Source organism: Physella acuta, unplaced genomic scaffold (assembly GCF_028476545.2).
Source record: "Physella acuta isolate Inbredline_101_S28 unplaced genomic scaffold, ASM2847654v3 ptg001478l, whole genome shotgun sequence".
In the NCBI taxonomy this organism is placed as follows: Eukaryota; Metazoa; Mollusca; class Gastropoda; family Physidae; genus Physella; species Physella acuta.
Genome location: NW_026732993.1, coordinates 115,475 through 130,137, shown reverse-complemented (window position 1 = coordinate 130,137; position 14,663 = coordinate 115,475). Strand labels below are relative to the sequence as shown.

The 14,663-nt window shown below is 38.1% G+C and overlaps 1 long non-coding RNA gene across 1 annotated transcript; it reads left to right on the top strand.

Moving 5' to 3' along the window:
• The first annotated feature begins 5,569 nt into the window (after positions 1-5,569).
• On the top strand, positions 5,570-10,233 carry LOC131928217 (uncharacterized). Its single transcript, XR_009383742.1, has 2 exons — positions 5,570-5,937; positions 9,696-10,233. It is a non-coding gene; the product is annotated as an uncharacterized LOC131928217 (long non-coding RNA).
• Positions 10,234-14,663: the final 4,430 nt, after the last annotated feature.

Below are 14,663 nucleotides of genomic sequence, written 5' to 3'. Positions count from 1 at the left end.
TAAATGCGAGAAATATAGGCCCTACTTATAATTAGTTTTTCTTTCAGACATTGTTTTGTCCTGGAGGCAGTGTTTCTTCCAGACTTTTTTCTCGGGGGGGGGGGGGGCACTTGAAATTTTCGGGGGGGGGGGGGGGTAGACTTTCTTCGGGGGGGGGGGGGGCGGACACTGTTAAAAGTATATATATTTTCTATATAAATTATATAAATTTTATTTCGTTCGGGGGGCGGTAGAATTTTTTCGGGGGAGGGGGGGGGCTTCCACCCCCACCCCCCGAAGAGATGCCTGGAAGAAACTCTGCCTGGAGGGGGGTACTTGGAACTTTCTGGGCGTTGCGGACTTGACTTAAATTTCCGAAGGGCGGAAACTAATTGAAGCATTTATTTTGTACATAATTTTTATTTGTCCAGGGGGAGGGGGTTGACGTGTTTGAGGGGAGAGGGGAGTTTCTTACAGGCATCTCTTGGGGGGGGGGGGTCCACGTGGTAAGTAAGCCTACACTTTCGGGCGGCTCTTCGGTGTGGGCAAAGCCCCCCCCCCCCCAACGAAAAATATTTTATATATAAAATATCTATATATATAATTCTCTTCTGGGATCAGTTAGAAAACAAGCTGCAAGCGCGCCTTTGCAGTCCCCTCTCTTCCTCTCTATCACTATCACTACCACCCCCACATGATCTGGTGAGCGGTGTTCACTCTGTTTACATTTTACAATCACAGAGACGGGTTTGGTGACGGCTATTAGGGGCAGATAATTTAGTTTGAAACGATTTTAAACTTAGAGGAGGTAACTAAGCGGAGGCTGCTTTCACGTGGGGGGGTAGTGTTTTTAAGCAAATATTTTCAATGGCAGCATTGGTACTGTCGAATTCACAAATTATAAATTACTGAAAAGTAGGAAAAAAAAACTAAATAGCGGCGTATGATACGCAGCGGGTCGGCTCGTATACTTTAAACAGTGTCCGCCCCAGGAGAAAAATGTCTGAAAGAAATTACCGAGTACACGTGTCATCATACCGGTATATATTACAACATTGAAGCACGTTAGTCCCGCATGACTTAGGCCTACCTAACAGCTCGATTTCACGTTATTAATGTGGTCTAGCCTGGGAGAAATAGGCCATAGTACGGCAATCTGTGAATCTCTAGCCTTGTGCATTGATACAGAAACTTCTCTTAAAAGGGTTCATAAATGTAGGCCTTATTGCTAACACTACATGCTTCAATACTTTTTATAGAATGGTTCATAATTCAAAAGGATTTTTATCCAAGCCCTAAGCGGCCATATGGGTTAGGCAATCTGCTGCTACGGTGCCGCATGCATATTTTTGTGAATGACTAAAAGTTTGTTCTTATATTATATTAGGTATTATAACTTGCAACAAAGAATGTCAAAAGTGTACATTTTACCATTTGCGGTTTCACAGGGTGTCACGGGGTCATCCATAAATGACTTCACGCTTTTTTTTTTGACGACTTTTACTCCCCCCCCCCACCTCCCTTCCGTCACACATTGTCACAAAAAGTAAGACCCCCCCCCCCTAAAATGACGTCACACCTCAGCCTACAACCCCCTCAAAATTGAAGTTGAATTTTCCTTAAAACGTCGATATCTTTCCAAAATCTTGTTTGAACTCTGTCAAAATAGAGTATTGTAATCGATTCCTATTTGCAATTTACTAAAACAGTTTTCTAAAGCCCGAAATAACGTCTAAAATTCGTTTTTTAACATTGCTGTTTTATAATGCAAAAGTGTGACGTCGCACCTTCTGAACCCCCCCCCCCCCTCCCCCTCATCACACACCGTCACAAAATTACGGACCCCCCCCCCCCCCAAACGAGTGTGACGTCATTTATGGACGACCCCTAAGAAATATATTTTTTTCAAAATGGCTGCCAACTTGAAAAGAAAACATTGCTAAACCCTCCCCTATCCTAACCAGATTTTACCCCTAATCATAAAGTAAATATAACCCTTTTGCTTTTATGTGTCGAATTTTTAAACATTTGCCCACTGGTTCCCTTCAACAACTCACTGTCAACACCGGACCGCATGTTCGGAATCGTCTGGAAGGTGCAGCAGAAAAACAAGCAAACAGCGCGCCACGCATGCTCAGATTAGAAACCGCGCGCCACGCATGCTCAGATTAGAAACCTACAAGCTCGTGTCGGGGAATGCTTTAACTGGCCAATTAATTAAATGGACTCGCTTTAATTTAGTTTAAGTCTAATTGCGCTGTGGCGTGGTTAATTAGATTAATAGTTTATGCATTAATTTTTAAGTAGGACCAACCGGTATCTCATTTTTTTTCTACTACTGACCCGTTAGGCTCGGGTAATGGTCATAGTTTTTTTTTGGAAGGGGGGGGGGGAGGATTGCCTTGGGTAAAGATGATAGGTTTTTTTGGAAGAAGGGGGAAATCGTCGGGTAAAGATCAGAGTTGTTGTTTTTTGGAAGGGTGGGAGTGGAGGATTGCCTTGGGTAAAGATTATAGGTTTTTTAGAAGGGGGGAGGGATTTCGTCGGGTAAAGATCTGATGGTTTTAGAGTGGGGGGGGAGGATTACTTCTGGTGAAGATCAGATGTTTTTAGAAGGGTGGGGGAGCATTGCGTCGGGTAAAGATCAGAGTTAGGTTTCTTCCTCACTCCCTCAAGGTTCACGATACCCGAGCCTGGTCAAACGCTCACCTGAACCATTAACTTTTATTATGCCGATATGAAAACACGCCCATTGCGCAGGCAAGTTCTCTATTGCGTACTCTATTCTCTAAACTTTAGCCTCAATACTCTCGTCTCCATCTTTCTGTTTTTTTATAACTGTGGCAGCATTGTCACCACCTTGCCCCTACCTCGACACCCTACACCCCCTCCCTCCCTCACCTTCTCTCCTGAACACGAGGTAAACAGGAGAGCCTTGAAAACCTAACGAGTAGATATATTGTCTAGGTCTACAAGAGTGTTGTAACTTAATGGTTGGTAGGTCACCTTGCCGACAGGTTTTTGAACTCGCGCCAGTAAACAGCCGCACACAGCCGCACAGTGTTACCAACCCATAAGACTTACCTCCCTTGTCAACCACGTTGGTTGTTTTACACACACACACACACACACACACACACACATATATATATATATATATATATATATATATATATATATATATATATATATATATATATATATATATATATATATATATATATATATATATATATATATATATATATATATTTGGCCCATATCAGCAAATCCATGAAGATAATGGTGTAGGCCATACAACGTAACACCATTTAGGAGAACCTGAGTGTAGTTTAATACAAGATTAAGCACAGATTAACACAATCGGAAAGGAAGACGGGTGACAGCCTGTACAAATACAGACATAAACAATTTACCCAGGAGATTTTTTTTTTCGATAATACAACTCTGGCGAGGAGAGTGACAGCAAATTGAATTTTTTTTTTAAAATTAAAATTGTTTTTTTTTTAATAAAAATACGCTTTTAAGTGCACTGAAATTTTTTAAAATAATATAGTAAACTTGCTTTCTCTAATAAAAGTATAGGTCGCTGAAATATATGTAAAAAGTAATGTCTCCTTTCGAACCTATGGTCCATGGTGCAAGTGAAATAGAGTTCACCTGTTTCTATGATCTCAGCAAATATGTTAGAGATTTCATTTGCTAAAATATTTAGTGAGCTCAATCAATCAACATTGAGTATAATAATAAATCTCTATTACAATTACAATAATCCTTTTAAAGGCAAAATAAAGCTTAATATTCAGTTTTTAACATTACATTTTATATGCACAAATTTGTGTCACTCTTAGCTCTTAGTGAAACCTTCCACTCCTATTGTCACATAGAGTATTTTGATCAATTCCTATTATAGTTTATTAAAACTATTTTCTAAAACGCGAAATAACGGCTAAAACTCTAAGATTGCTTTTTTTATAATGCAAAAAAGTGACGTCACTGAACCCCCCCCCCCCCCCAATCACAAAATTACGGACCCCCTCCCCCTAACGAGTGAGACGTCAGTTATGGACGACCCCATACCCCTAAACCTTGCATTTTAGCTCAAACTTGACAAAAGTCGCATTTAGAATTTTTTTCAGACAACTATACCGGGAGGGGGGGGGGGGTTCAACCCCCAGAAAACGTTTACAGCCCTCTCGAACAAAATATAATTTATATAGAAAATATATACTTTTACCAGTGTCCGGCCCCCCGTAAAATTTAGTCCGCCGCCCCGAAAATTTCAAGTGCCCTAGGAGAAAAAGTCTGAAAGATACACTGCCCCCAATTACAACTTTAGTTTAGAGCTAATGTTACATTTTTTAAAAAAAATAACCTATTCTTCGTCGCGACTTGTTTGAAAAAAACAGTAGAACTAATGTTTCAGCTCTTTGATTAAAATTATACTAATAATAAGAAGGCTTAGCGTCTCTGCTAACTATGATATAGACTACGAGCCGACCCGCGGCATATCATACGCCGCTATTTTGTTGTTTTATTTTCTACTTTTCAGTAATTCATAATTTGTGAATTCGACAGTACCAATGCTGCCACTGAAAATATTTGCTTTAAAACACTATCAGTAGGTCGTTAAGGACGATACTACCCCCACCCTCCTTTCTCCCAACCCCTACCCTACACCCCCCCCCCCCCTGAAAGCAGCCTCCTCTTAGTTACCTCCCCTAAGTTTAAAATCGTTTCAAACTAAATTATCTGCCCCTAGTAACCGTCACTAAACCCGGCTCTACGATTGTAAAAATTTAGCGTGAACCACAGCTCACCAGACCATGTAGGGTTGGGGTGGTAGGGAGCGCGCTTACAGCTTGTTTTCTAGCGTCTCCAAGAAGAGAATTATATATATAGATATTATTGATATTATCAACGCCAACGCAGTTTATTTTAATCTCCGAATAGTTTGTAGGCTAAATATTCTTTCTCAGTGAAACAAAATACCATTGCTAGATTACATTTGGGGTTAATTACTGCCTGTTGGCAGATGAATTTTGCTTTCGTTTTATTTAAAAAGAAATAAATAAATAAAGTGAATTACATCATTTTATTGGAAGTTTCTTTTATTTTGTTATATTTGACTTTCGGTATATGGGGGGGGGGGGGGAGAAGGTCGTCCACAAATGACTTCAAGACATTTTGTCGATCCGACGTCTACAATCTACATAGCCACGCATCGTCAAAAAAAACCTTTTAAAACACAAAATTGGCACGTCGCACTTTCTTAGCCCCCCCCCCCCCCCCCCCTCTCATTACGCTACGTCACCCCTTTATCTCTCATAACTGTGGCGTCATTTATAGGCGACCCCAAATTGTACTTAACACTCGCATACTCTCATGACTAACGATAATTTCATCTTTTCATAGATCTAGACTAGATCAGTTGTTTAAACAAATATTCTTAACGTTTACACACTTTTATTAGGTTATTACTTATTACTTGAACTCTAATCTAGATCATCTAGATTTTATAATTTTCAGTTTCTGAATAAGGTTAATAGACCTATTAATAATATTTTACCAGTTGTATTAAATAGTTTTAATGACTAGATGTAGATTCTACTAATTCTAAATTAAATCGTGTAGTATAATCATACTCATAGGCCTGCTACTACTGCTAGTTATATTTTTGCCAATCATTAAATAACTAAAAACCGAAAAGTAAAACAAGTACAAAATATTGATAGTCTTACTGAAAGCACAAATTTCCGATAATAATTTAATTATAAGTCATGGCTGACATCAACAAAACATCGAAGGTCGGCAACGACATAGCAGCAACTAAGTTCGAAAAATTATTTATTAGCAAAGCAGAAAGCCTAAACTCCAGAAAAGGGAAGCAGCTTATTGCATTAAAAGGAAAAAATAAACTTGTTGGTCTTGTTTTGACGGGCAGTGTAATTGGAATTTGTATCCTTACAAAGTTACAACAGTCAACAACTTTGCTTTCTTTTTTTTTAGTTTTGGGTTTTACTTTAAAAAGTTTACTTTTACTAGATTAGATCTACTAACTGTTTGGCCGCTGTTTAGCGGCTTTACCTTCATTTTCATTCATTTTTAATTTTAGGCCTATATTATTTTAAATAAATAGGCTAATGAATCTCTAGAGGAGTTTACACTTTTCGGACACACACCAAAAATTACGTAGGAGCGAACACTTCGTCGGTTTTTGGCTCATAGAAACTTTAATTAGCATGTCTCACGCGAAACCACGGCGCCTGCACGTAAACTGTTCATTTATGAACACTTCCGTGTCAAGTACTTCCGTTTCCTTTCTCAAGAGTTATTTTTAGAAATTTTTTAACGTTGCATGGTACGCACATTTCTATTTTTACACCAGCCGGATGAAGTGACCTAGGGTTGGACTTAGGGGCAAAACTTGAACCAATCAATGCTTAGCTAAAAGGTTACACTATAAATAGCTTCTATATATGTATGGAACATCGTAAATGTCAAGGTTAATGGGTTTTTTTTGTGCTTGAACAATAAAAAAGGGGTGTTCGCTAACTTATTTGGCCTTACATGGGAGCGGACAGCAACACAAAAATATTACTAAATAAGAATTTAGAGCATAAAAGGGGCTGGTTATTGAAGGGAAAGGGTCAAAATAAGGTCAAGAAGGCAGTGGAATGCGAAAGAGGAGGGGGAATCATGTGACCTGGCTGGCTTAGCAGCGTACTGCGCGAGCCGCAATGGCTGAATGGGATGAACTTTGGGAGTGTGGGAAAAAGGTTTTATACTATTAAAATTACCTCACAAACAATCAATAACACAATATACATGCATATAATATATGTTTTTATTCATTAAATTGACTTTAAATTATTCTAAATGAACAAAAAGTGCTATGTCCGATGACGGGTAAAGGTGTCCGAACACATGTAAAACTGTATTACATGTGTTCGAACACACGTTAAGACCCCCCAGTCACTATAACAAGAATAGCTTAAGTTCTATGCGTATGAATACAAAATGACACACACATTATTAAAGTAGAATGGTTGCGGATAGATATGATACTTTTTTTTGTTTTCTATGTTAAGCGGTTACTGAATGAGACCGCATGGAATTTTTACGTTGCGTTTTTTCGCTATGTGTGTCCGAAAAGTGTAAGCTCCTCTAGTAAGCCTACTAAACTACTAACTGTAGTGTCAGTTTAGTGTAGATCATCTACAACATTCTACAAGCTAGATCTAGTTGTGAAGTATAAACGAGAATGAATGATGTAATTCAGTGTAGTATTACTATTACCCGCTAACTTGGAGGCGTGGTCGGTTGCTAACCGATTAACTTTGATAAATAAAATTGGTAGGGCCTATCAAATTAAAGGTAAATAAATTTAGTTTTTAAATGTTACAAAGTCAACTTGAACAATAGGCCTAATTAATTAATAATTAGGCCTAAGTTTAAAAGCTTATGCAACACCCTAACTTTTTGCATGATAATAAATTAATAATGTGATAGGTAAAAGGCAATAATAGCAGTGGTGTTATATAGTTGTATTGGCAGAGACAGGGGTATGTTGCATTTGTAGAAAATTAGTTTAATGGACTGAAATAATTTAAATTTTAAAATCCCCCAAAGGGATTATTATAGATACCTGTGTCCAATAATGGAATCTTCTTTAAAAAAAAGGGGTGTTGGGTTGTCAGTAGTATTTTAATCTCAACTAATTTTATGGTCAGAAATTAGGGTTAGATGTATGGTAGGACCAGGGTTGGGTTAGGGACAGGGTTAGCATTGACATTAGTCAGCCATGTGTGTATTTAGTTATGTGAACGGAAAAAAAGTCACAGGAAAAAAAGTCACAGTTTTTGCTAGGAAAAAAAGTCACAGAAAAAAAGTCACAGTGGAAAAATTATATCGGAAATAAAGTCACAGAAAAAAAGTCACAAAAATCTTTTTAGAAATATTTTTATTAATTTGTTAAGAATTGTAAAATTTTGTATGTTTATTGTTGTGGGTTGTATTTTTTTGATAGCATAAATTATTTATAGACGTTAAAAGCATTATGATTTATAACAATTGTAAGTAAAAAATACTCTAAGATAATTAACACAACAATCTCAACTTTTGTTACGTATTTAGTTAAATACGCGGTACAAAAGTTAATTATAAAAGAAATTTAGGCACATTTAGCCGTAGGCTATTCTCTGGTCGGCCTCTCCTCAGTAGGCATTGTCCGAAAATATTTTGTGTTGTTGACGTTAATTGTCAATGACAGTCTTTGAACCTTGTCGGCTTTCTGTTTTGATCCTAAGTTTTGTTATGTAATGAGCGTGATAAATGTAGACAGTAAAGGAGGTTGAACTAAACATAACTATTGTTGCCATGAGTTGAGGGCAGCAAGTCAGATGAACTTACCATTTCACGGTAATTTAATATTGGTATTTAAAAAAAAAACACGATGAAAAACGTGGACTTTGGGGCATTCTATTAAATGCTAATAAATCTTAAGTTTAAAATAATTACAATCTACATACTTCATAATACATATTTTTAGATGAATTATAAAAATTCTTATGCGTATACAGCCTACACACATTACATTACATTTAATTAATCTTAAGTTAATTTGCACTCTCTAAATATTTAATACATAAAAGTATTAACAAATATCATGCAAATATATATTTGTGACTTTTTTTCCTGTGACTTTTTTTCTGTGTTTTTTTTTCCTGTGACTTTTTTTCCTACAATCTTTAGTTAACTACCAGTAACCTAACACCCCTTTTTTAAAGAAGATTCCATTATCAGACACCGGTGTAAACATTCTCCCCCATTGGTATTTTTTAAATTGAAATATAGTATAAGTATATAAATTAAACAACCATTTTAATTTAGGCTGGCCTTGTATACAATTGACTTTTGACTTTGACTTAGTCATCTTTGCTCCTTATGGAACATAGGGCCTCCACCATTTCCTTTCATTTCTTCCGATCACCGGCTATTAATTTTGTCATCTCCCAAGACATCCCTGCTGGCTTCAGTTCTTCAAGAAGACTCCGCCTCCAGGTCTGTCTTGGGCGCCCTCTCTTCCGGTTTCCCTGGCGGTTCCACTCAAGCGCTTGGCGTGTAACATTAGGGTAAGCCTTTCGCATCGTGTGACCCACCCAGCGCCACTTCCTCCTTCTTATTTGCACACCCATAGGCTCCTGCCTAGCTTTCCTCCATAGTTCTATGTTCTGCACTTTGTCCTCCCATCTCAGTTTCAATATCTCTCTAAGGCATCTGTTCATGAAGGTCTGTATCTTTGCTGTGCTTGCTTTGGAGACTCTCCATGTCTCTGCTCCATACAGCAGAACTGCCTTGACATTTGAGTTAAATATCCTAATTTTTGTGGTAATGGAGATGGCTGAACTTTTCCATATGGGTCGCAGAATTGGCTATTGGTAATAGGAATATCTGGCCTATTTTAAGTTGACTGTGAATAATCTATTTTCAATTTTAATACAGTAGACAGGGAATAGACATCCAATCCAAACTATCTCCAGCCAACTATCAAATTACCATTTTAAACTTAAGGCAAAATAAATATCATCTGGGAACAACAGTCCAATAACCCATTATTCGTTAAATGTACTGCATGTAAAGTTTGTATACACTGGAATAACTATTTATTTTAAATTATTTTTGTTTTGTATGTTATTTCCTTTAACTTTCATTAGATGCATATACAATGTTGTCAGTAAAGCAAACAAAATTGATGGAAGCTTTTGATAAAGTCCCAGAATGAAGAATTTACAAAACAGCGCTGTGATTGTGATGCATGCATGAGCTAAAAATGGAGAAATGAACTTGCAGAATTACACAAAATTTCAACCAAGATTTATTCTTCTACTGTTCATTATTTGCAGTTGAAATTAGCTTATATGTCTACTCATTTTCTTTAAGATTTATTTCTATAAAACTATGTTCATTATAAAAAGCTAGGCCTACCACATGTAGTTATCAAATTTGTATTCAAATTAAGGATTTAATGTCCTTTTCTGTTAATATTTTTTCATTATGCGGTTGATTTTACATGTGTTAAAATGATAAAAGAATGTATGTTGTAATGCTTAGAATGACTGAGTGAATTTAATGTACATTATTTAAATTAAAATAATTTTCTGGTTTCTACTATGATCTGACCAGGATACAAATGTATTTGTTTGAGCTGTAATTGATTTACTTGAAATAAATGTTCTCTTGTCTTTTTTTAAATTTGACTTTTTTTTCCTAGAGAAAATTTTAGTTCATGTGTAATAGTAATATAATAAAGTAGCCATATTTTTTATGGATTAATTCTAGGTTTGTTGGAATTAAAACGGAATTTTAAAAAATCAGCTTTATTTTAAGAAATCAAAATGTGTTTAAATGTAAGGTCCGATCTTCAAACTGTGGAAGATGTTTTTATGAAAATGAGTTGCTGTTTCAATTCAAAGCTTGCAACACACACTCAATAACAGCCTGTAACTTTCGTAAAGTTAAGTTAAGACTATGTAAAGGATCTTTGACATTAACTAACACTAGGTAAATCAATTCATGAATAAAGATTATAATTTATGCAGTACCATGCTAATTCATGGCTGTAATTTTGTAAAGGTATATTGATTTATTTACAGTCACAGCTGTATACTCTATATAGTATTAAGAAATGTAATGTAATATGTAGAACTTGTTGGTATTATCTGACTATACTCCAGAGGCGTAGCGACCCTTCCCAGCGCCCGGGGACAAACTTTCGATTTGCAACCCCCCCCCCCTAAACTTTTCATTTGCACCCCCCTCCTCAAACTTTCAATTTGGCGTGCCCCTAAGGTTGGCGCCCGGGGACATATGTCGTCGTCCCCCTGCCCCCCCCCCCCCCCCCCTTGCTATGCCTCTGCTATACTTTGTAAGGGCTTAATAGGATGCTTGTATTGCATAGGTAATCTCTTTACTAGAAACAGATGGTCCTCACATATATAAACCAACTGTGAACACAGAAATCAAAAATAAAATATTTATCATTGTGACAGATTTTTTTACATTTAAACACTTTCATTTGTGAGAGTTATTAAGTATGCTAAAAAGTATGGGACGCCATGGTTGCATAGTAGTGCATACGGTTGCTAAACCAAAAGTCTCATGTTCAAATCCTGAGTTCAAGTCTCTGAGTTCACCCAGCTCTGATGGGGACCTGACTTACATTAGGGAAAGAGTTCAACGGGGTACATTTGGTTTTCCATAAAAAATTCGCCAACATTTAAACGCTAAATTTCTTTCTGCTATTCAACTTAGACTCACTTGAAAATATAACATAGGCTTTACGGTAAACAAATAATGAAATGGAAAAACAAGACCAGTTGAATTCACCACACAGAAATTTCTAAACTCTGAACAAATTGACTGGAGAATTAACTGTTGCGTTTAAATTTACAAACGTGTCTCCCAGGAAGAAATGTCTGAAAGAGAAAGCAACATTGAAACTGTTACACTCTTTAAGTTAACCGACCCTTATTAAATGTCATCTATCTATATATATATAAAAGCTATGTAGGTCTGTCTGTCTTTTATGCATTACTACAGCTCTCATCACACCGCCGTGAAACTTTGGGAAGTTGTTGAGAATACTCCTGTGGAGGTTTCTGCTGGGAAATTTTTTTTTCAAATTCGCATGGGTGGCGCCCCGGTAGTGTGCGAATTGTTTTTTTCTCTATATACGGTATATAAAAAATAAAAATCCGATGCGTTTCGACACCGTTCATCCGTGTAACATGAAACTGGGGAGATGATTAGAACACTCCATGGAAGGGTTCTGAAAAAAAAACTGTTAACTTCCCAAGGGTAGCGACCCGGGAGGGTGCGATTTTTCTCTACTCTACATAGGGGTCATCCATAAATGACGTCACGCTTTTTTGACGATTTTTACCTCACATATCGTCACAAAAAGCCAGACCCCCCCCCTCAAAAATGACGTCACAACTCAGTCTGCAAAATGGCAGTTGAATTTTTCTTAAAACATCGATATTTTTCCAAAATCTTGTCAGAACTATTTTTCAGAGTATTTTGATCAATTCCTATTACAATTTATTAAAACCGTTTTGTAAAACGCGAAATAAAGGCTAAAACTTGTTTTCTAACATTACTTTTTATAATGCAAAAGTGTGACGTCACACCATCTGAACCCCTCCCCCTCATCACACACCGTCACAAAATTACGCCCCCCCCCTCCCCCTACTAGTGTGACGTCATTTATGGACGACCCCATACGGTATATAGAAATAAAAGTCGATTGCGGTTTCACACCGCCATCAAACTTTGAGGAGTTGATTAGACCACTCCAGGTGAGGTTTCTGTAGAAAAAAATTTATTTCGCAAGGGCGGCGCCCCAGGAGGGTGAGATTTTCTCTAAATACGGTATATAAAAATGAAAGTCGATTGCGGTTTGACACCGTTCATCTGATCGCCATCAAACTTTGGGGAGTTGATTAGAGCACTTCGGTGAGGTCTCTGTAAAAAAAAACTTTTTTTTTATTATTCGCTCACTAAATTAAATCAGGCGTATCCGCCGGCGCCCTGGTAGGGTGCGATTTGGTTGCGAGCAAAAATTTCAGTTTCGGCCCCCAAATGCTCACATGGGCCGCTGAGGGCCCAGTAATACATTTTTTTAAATAATCAGTAAAATTAACTAAGGTTAGATTATTAACTGGGTTGTTTCCTTTTGTCCGTACAAAAATCCAAACAGTTTTGTCACTTTGCGAATGATGCAATTAGAATCTATTTTTAATCAGAAATTGAGACGAGCTTCTAAAAAAAATACACTATTAGTAACGCTAACAAATTGCATAAGTCACACTGATGTTTATAACACGTCAAATATTTTTTTTTCTACGTGTTAAAGAAAAAATCCTGTTGATTTGTGTCACTTTAGCGAATGATGCAATCTGCAGATTGCATCATTGTTTCAGAAAGCTATTTAGCGCTTTGGGTTTTCCTGTGTGAGCACTATGGCGTCTAAGTTAGTTTTAAGGAGCCAGGGGGCCATACGCGGAGCGTCTTCGGTAGTGTAATCGGGGGCTTCCGAGAGCGCCCCTCTACATCCCTGACAGATAGGCGGTCACCGAAGTGTGTTCTACCTCATTATTTCGGTAGTGTAGGTAAAAGTCGGATGTGGATCGACACCGTTTATCCGTGTGCCTTTAAACTTTGGGGATTTGATGAGAATGCTCCCGAGAAGGTTTCTGTGAAAAAAATAATTAAAATTTGATATTTGGGGCGCCCTAGGGGGGTGCGATTTTCGTCAATACAAAATTTGGTGCCCAGAGTTCCAGAGCGGCTATGTTAGCACTTGGCATCCGTTAATCGTACGTCCTTTATAGCGGGTAAGGGCTACAACTATATTCAGGGTTGAAACCCGCCGGCGCCCCGGACTACCCCGCGAGCAATATGGCGTCTACTTTCGTTTAAAAACAAGCTATACGCTAAAGACACAATGGGCAACAAAAATCGTTGGCTATATCGAACCAGGCGCGACACCCGGCGCTTCTGCAAGTTTCGATTTGGCGCCCTGGACTTTCCCGTGAGCGCAATGGCGCCTACGTTTGTTCTAAACAGTGATATAGACTATGTATAAAATGGGGCGTTACAGTCGTTCACTAAATTGAACCAGGCGCCTTTGCCGGCGCCTCGACAGGGTGCTATTTGGCGCCCTGGGTTATCCTGTGAGCCCTTGGCGCCTACATTAGTTAGTTTTAAGCAGCGAGGGGCCGTACGCGGCGCCCCTGTGGTAGTGTAACCGGGGGCTCTCGAGAGCGCCCCTCTACACCTGGGCGGTCACCGTAGTGTATTCTACCTCACTATTACGGTGTGTGATTAAAGTACATTCAAGGCTTTCGTATGGTAGGTAAACCCCGTGACCCGATATTTATAATCCAAGCCCAGGTATTGTTACATTTAAATAACTCAGTTTTAGAAAACAAAGTCACACGTCTAAGAATTTAGGATTGGTAACGAATTGATGAAACCTTTCTTACATATTTCGTCAGACTTTCTTCTATCTCCGCAGCAATGCGCGGGGACGGGACCAGTGTTTCTTCCAGACTTTTTTCTCCGGGGGGGCACTTGAAATCTTCGGGGGGGCGGTAAACTTTCTTCGGGGGGGCGGACAATGTTAAAAGTATATATTTTCTATATAAATTATATAAATTTCATTTCGTTCCAGGGGGGCGGTAAAAATTTTTCGGGGGGGCTTCGCCCCCCCGAAGAGATGCCTGGAAGAAACTCTGGACGGGACACTAGTTTTTTTTTGTTGTTTTTTTTTAATTTAAATGCAGCATGTTCTTACAGTTCTGTACCCTCTCCCTTATGAGTTGGACCCTTTTTAAATAAAAAAAATCATTTGAAGCTGTAGTATTGATTTAATTTCAAGGAAACAAACGACTACAAGACCTTACACACTTATTTGTTTTCTACCGTTCTATGCAATGTATGCGTGCACGCGCACACACACACAGACAGAAAACTCAGAATGGGGGAGGTGTAAACTAAAAACGTCGAGATTTACTTGCACGATTACAATACACTATACAGCGTCATGTGGGACATCTCAACGACAAAATCGTTGAGCGTCTGAGTCAGTAGGGAGGTGTAAAAGGACCAAAATCTCATTT